Here is a 6610-nt window from a genome sequence, read left to right as displayed (position 1 = left end):
CACTGTCCAGTAGAACTTTCTTTATTGATGGAAATGTTCCATATATTTCTATCTAATATGGTAGCTGATAGCCACATGTGGCTATTAAGGATTTGAAATGTGACTAGTGTGACTGAAAAACTGAATTTTAAAATATATTCAATTCTACTAAATTCAAATTTAACAAATCTTTTATGGTCATATTACATATAATATAAATTGACTTACTAAATTAAATTTTATATATAATATAAATTTAATTAATCTTATGTTGCTGTTAGCTACAATATTAGATAGCACAGATCTGAACCATGAATCTCTCCTTCATTGCATTTGTCATTATCACGACTTTGCATTTCTTTGTGTAATTACTTGAGTAATATCTTGCTCCACCATTAGATTTTAATCATCACAATTAAATATTCTTTGAACATTCAGAACCTAGTCAAGTACATGGTTAAACGTAAGTGCTTAATAAGCAAATGATTATGGCAGAGCTGTTGCATCATGTAAGTCAGATGGTGCCACCAATATTTTAGTCTATGTGAATAGTACTTTAGTGGAATTGTTCAGTGCATTGTGGCTATGTCGTGACACAATGGAGTGGCTTTTCATGAGGGTTGAGAGGAGGGAACTTCTCTGACAGCGGAATCTATAATAGAAAAAAGGGCCATGTCCATCCTCCAACTTCTAAGAGAGTTCAGTGACTAACAACGAAATAGTAATTTAAATTTTGTATTTTAATGGCTACTTTTAATTACTATAATGCTGAAATATTGTCTGCTTTTACTCTCAAAGCCACACTATTTTCTTTCTAGGTTTGACAATTTACTAAACATAATTTTATTTATTGTTTGAGTTAATAATTAAGAATTTAATATGATTTGGAGTTTGGTTGCAAATCATCCATTCATTGACACATAGGTAAATGCTCTTATAATTGACAATCAACAATTTCAGGACAACATGTTTTGAACTAGGAATTTTCATCACACATGTAAACAACTGAAAAACTCAGAAGATGAGTTAGGGTTTTTGTCGAAATATTGTGTGCAACAGCGAATCATAAACCATATGTGGCTGTCTCCTTTGCATCTGGACACAGTTTCCTATAGATAAAATTCTGCATTTCGGACATAGAAAATCAAAGGGAATTTCTGTATAGGTAAACAAATGCTATGAAAAGGTGAGATGCTATATTACTTGAGCCTTAAACACACATATGTTCACATATGAAATGCAGCATTAGATTATTATTTGCTGTTTTTAATATACCCTCTTTAAATCAATAGATATAGTTTTTCATTTAGAACAAAAACTAAGCTGCTGAAATAGAGGCCCTATTAATTTTTTAAGAGGTAAGAGGTAATCACTTTTTTTCTTCTTTAAGTTACAGCAAATCTGTTGGTTTCAACTTCCTCCTTTCTGACCTTTCTCTCTGGCTCTTTCTACCATCAACCACCAGATCTGTCTGTCAAGAAAGGGAAAGTTAATAACCAGGTTCCAAGCCAAGAATGAGATTAGATTCACACTCAAGTAAGGGAAGGTGAGGTTTGAATTTTGAATTGAAGCCCTTCAAGGGTCATGTAATTACTAGGGTGTTATCAAAAAATTATTGCTGCTGCATATTCCTCATTTGGGAGGCAGTTGCCACAATGCCACAGGGCAGTGGAAAGTTATAAATAGTGACATGCAAATGAGTCCAGAAAGCACATACATTGGTGTTCTGCTGCCCCATTTGCTAATGGAAAATGCAATATCAGAAAGCATGCCTTTCATGGAGAATGACATATCTAGGACATTGGCTAGGATTTATAGTCAACCATCTTTCTGTTGCTTCATTGGCCTTTACAATTCATTTCAATTTCCACTTATAGAAAAAAATCATGGTGCATAGATTAGCATATATCCCTGTCATACTTCTTTTGGCTGCTTCTTTTACTTGTGATTAATTTTTAAAATTCAGTTAATTTATTTATGTGATAGTTTCTGAGAATCATGACTTAGAAAATAATTTTGCCTTCATCAAGTTTTATCTTCATAACAATACTCTTATGTGCTTATGCTAAGCAATTGCCCTGCTCTTCAAATTCTACCCTGACTTAAATACTCACTCTCTTTTTTTAAGTAAAGAGTCTAATTTCAGATTTTTTTATTGCCTAAAGAAAGGGAAAAAATAATAAATAAAAAAACGACATATTTCAGTGCTAATATATAAAAAGTCTGAAAATTGCAAATCATTTTACTGCTTTCTATATTAGCACATTAATTCTCAGAAAAAAAGTTTTATTCAGATTTAATCAGCACCTCAGAGATGTCATTTGAATCCTTTGAGAATTTTGCAACCCTTATTCTGACCCAGTTTTTAAATTCTTCAGGTGTTAATGAACTACTATTTTCTACTTGTAAATAAGAAATCAAAACCACTTGAGACAGGTTATCTCTTGTTATCTATTTGACGGGTAGATTTAAACATTTTCTTTTATGTTTACCTGAAGTAATAACAAGGCCATTAATTATATGCCCTGAGACCAAATAATTAAAATGTGAAGAGACTAATTTCATTTACAGGTTGTTTTTACAAAGCTTTATAAACATATAAATGTAAAATTATTTAAAATTTAATTTAATGCTAAGTTTGATGACAAATTTCATTAATAGCTATACAGTACAAGTCACTGACAAAGTAAATTTTGTATATTGATAGGACTTTTCATAAATATAATGCTAAAATTAGCCTATTATTAGTATAAAAATGCACTTTATTTTCTTTCCAGTTTTTAAAACCTACTAAAATATAATTTCATCTATAATTTGCTCTACAAAATCTTTCATTATAGTCATCAAACTTTTCTTCTAGGAACAAATATAAAACTGGAGAGCATTTTCCAATGCCACAGAACAGGTGGGGAGTCTGTGGGTATGTGTATATTGTCATTCAAAACAAGAACCCATCTGTTTTCGTCTCTATATAGTGTTAGGCTTTTACAACAAACATCAGTGTTCCTTTAATGTAGTGGTTCTCAAACTTGAAATTAGAGAGCTTGTCCAGATTGCAGCCCCTCTCCCTCAGAATTTCTGAGTCTGTAGGTTTGTACCAGTTCTAAGCCTAGGCCTGAGAATTTGCATCTCTAATTTTCCAGATGATGGCGATGCTGCTAGACTTGTTAGACTGCAAATTTGAGAGAAATTAATAAATTAATGAAAATAAAATAGTAAGAGATGATGATAACTTTAATCAGTGGTGTACATAGAACAAAGAGGTTTTGGAGAGCTTTGGTCTTTCCTGAGGCTTCTATCCGAAAAAATAAAAAAGTATTTAGACTTGACGGCATGTATATTTTATTTATATTAAACTGCTGGAAATAGTGAAAAGGAAACTTTGTTGTACAACCTGGATAAAAAGTTATCAGGAGGGAGAAGAGAAATAATTAGGCAACACAGATAGGCTTTTCTTTCTTGCTTGCTCTGATTGCACTGACTGGCTGTGTGTGTGTGTGTAAGTGTGTGTGTGTGTGTGTGTGTGTGTGTGTGTGGTGTCTTTGTGCATGCGTGTGTGTGTGTGTGTGTGTGTGTGTGTGTGGTGTCTTTGTGCTTTCTGTTTTGATATGTTGGAATATAGGCTTGAATTCCTTTGGTTTTCTTAAGAAAATTTTCCCTGTCCACATTTTTTCAAAGCAAAGTAATCATTAAAAAGAGCTAGGCTATTTAACAATTTTATTTCCAATGGCAGACCATTAAGTAACTTTCTGATACCAGAATTATGTAAATTTAAAAAGTTGGAGACTGTTTTACCAACCCTGGAGAAAAAATTGCTTACAAATTGGCTACAATCCTTCCCTTCACATGTCCTTTTGACTTGTGAATTTGTAGTTCCTCCCATTTCTACTCCATGATTCTGAGCTTACCTTGTGAATTGCTTTGGCCAACAAAATGCTGCAAAAAATAATATTGTACCAGTTCTATACCTAGGCATCAAGATATCTTGTACTCTATTGCTGGTTTTCTTGGACTTTGCTCAACAGCTCTGTGATGAAGCCTAGGCTAGCCTCCTGGGTGAGACAATTCTGTCACCCCTTTACTGAAGTGGACAGCTAGTCAATCCCATGGTGGCAAGGTTTTGATGTGACTGGCAGGGAATTTCACAGAAGAATTCCAGAATTGCCCAGCTGAGCAAATGAAGGGTTACTATCTTTAATTTATAAGTTTTGGGGTTGTTTACTAAGATGTAAAAGTAAATGCAAATAATGACTTCTAAGGAGGTAAATATAAAATACTTAGAATCAGACCTACATTAGAGAAGGGGTGACAATTTAAGATTTTTTTTTCAGTTGACTTACTGTTCATTTCTATAGGATCTGCAAACTAATTTTTTATCCCAGAAAAGTTGAAAATAGTGTAATGCTATTTCTAATTATCAACTTTAAAAATATTTTTGTTTCCATGAGAACAAGATGAAACACACTTAAAAATAATAAAATCCACCAGATGTAGTGGCTCATGACTGTAATTTCAGCATTTTAGAAGAATAAGTCAGGAGGATTGTGGGGCGACCAGGACTTCAACCAGCCTGGGCAACACAGTAAGACACTCATCTCTACAAAAATTTTAAAATTTACAAAATTAGACATGTATGTAGTCCCACCAACTCATGATGCAGAGGTGGGAGAATCTCTTGAGCTCAATTCTAGGTTACACCGAACTATGATCACATCATTGCACTTAAGCCTGGGTGACAGAGCAAGTAAGGATATTAAAATAATATTAGAAATCATAGGCACAGCAAATAATTTCTTGGATATGTTCTGCTTTATTGCATATTTTGGGTGACCTTGAGGTTTCACATAGTGTACTGTGACCTAGCTAGATGTATAAACAGAATGTAACCTACTCTTGTGCCAATCACCTAGTTTTAGTCAATCAACTATTCAAACCCAGTTAAATCAAATTTATTATCTGGAAGCTTCGAGATGGTTGCATCACGATCTGAGAAGAAAAGCCCTGAGTTGTGGCAAACAGATGACTGGTTCTTCTACCATGACAATGCAACTGCACACGCCACACTGAGTGTTCAGCAGTTTTTGACCAAAAACATAATGATGCCCATGTCCCAGCCTCCCTATTCACCTGATCTTGCCCCAAGCAACTTTTTTTTTGTTTCCTCAGATGAAAAAAGTCCTCAAAGGGAAACATTTTGCCACGTGGAAGAGGTAAACAACAACAACAACAAAAATGGCAGAAGCACTAAAAAGCATCAAAATTGACGAATTAAAAAACCGTTTTAAGCGGTGGAAAAAGCATCTCCATAGATGAACTGCATCAAATGGCGAGTACTTTGAAGGTGACTACAGTTTAAACATGTAAGAATAAATATATATTTTTAAAATAAATAAATTCTAGTTTTAATGGGTCCCCCCTCATATGTTCAAATATCCCCAGGCCTGAAAATTTATTTTCAAGTCCATGTTACCATATATTATTTTCCATTAAATAGTAGGTTCTTGAAAATATATTCTTGTTGCTTATTCTTCCATCTACTCCAACTAGGGGTCAAATTCCAACACTTTAAATATGCTCTAAAATCTATCCCGAGGAAATCTAAGTCCCAGTCTAATCCCATTTCCAACCTCTACCCTTCCATCTCATTTATTAGTCATATAATGTTTGCTAGTTATATAAAAAATTTCATATCATTGGGAAATGCATTTTTTTAGGTCAGTGGGCTGAACCAATGTCACAGGTATACAAAGAACTTCACAGAAATTAAATTAGAAAAGAAAATTTATTTAAAAAGTAGATTAGAAAAGAGAGAATTCACTTCTCAAAGGAAAGAAGGGGCCAGACACTTGAAGGAAATGTAGCAGCAAATGTTTGAGGCTGAAAGCTCTTAAAGCTTCCCTTTTGGTGGGTAGCTAGCAAGCATTCACAGGAACTGATGTCATGGTGATAAGGTCTATTTCTCATATCTCTGACCACCAGCCAAATACATGGATGGGTCAGTCATGAGCACATAGACACAGGAGGGCCAGTAGTTAGATGAGTGGGTCAGTCACAGGTGGTTAATCACACAAACCAGAAGGACTGAGCTGGTAGCTGAAAGACAAATTCCTGGGAGATATTCATCTTAATGTCTTGTAACTTGCTCAGGGTTCTGGGAAAGGATAATTGTTGTGTCTGAGCTCAGAGAGACAAAAGGATCTCCATTTGGGGCTCTGTCCTTTAAGCATTACAAAAATTATTTAATGAAAAAACAAGTAGAGTGCTAACAAGAGTTTTAAGGGTGTCAAATGAAAATCTTTTTCTTCCATAAAGAAATAAAATTTTTGTTTTAATTTATATGTATAGCTATAAAATCTAAACATCACTGTGTAAATCCAAAAGTTCCATTTTTATTTTTATTTAGAGGTTGCTTATTAAAATGAAACAAAACAAATAAAAAATAAAGGTAAACTAGTTTAGCAAATATCAATCAGTGGTAAACTCAGGATTCGAACTAAAGGAATCTTAACTATAGCTTGATCTGCTTTGCATTAAGATATCATTTATTTTTCTATCAACATTAGGACATTCATATTCTTTTTGTTTGTTTGTTTTTGAGTTGGAGTCTCACTCTGTCGCCCAGACTGGAGTG

The sequence above is a fragment of the Carlito syrichta genome, unplaced genomic scaffold (assembly GCF_000164805.1).
Source record: "Carlito syrichta isolate Samal-C Ts95f unplaced genomic scaffold, Tarsius_syrichta-2.0.1 Scaffold304705, whole genome shotgun sequence".
Classification (NCBI taxonomy): domain Eukaryota; kingdom Metazoa; phylum Chordata; class Mammalia; order Primates; family Tarsiidae; genus Carlito; species Carlito syrichta.
Note: the sequence above shows the minus strand (reverse complement) of the source record.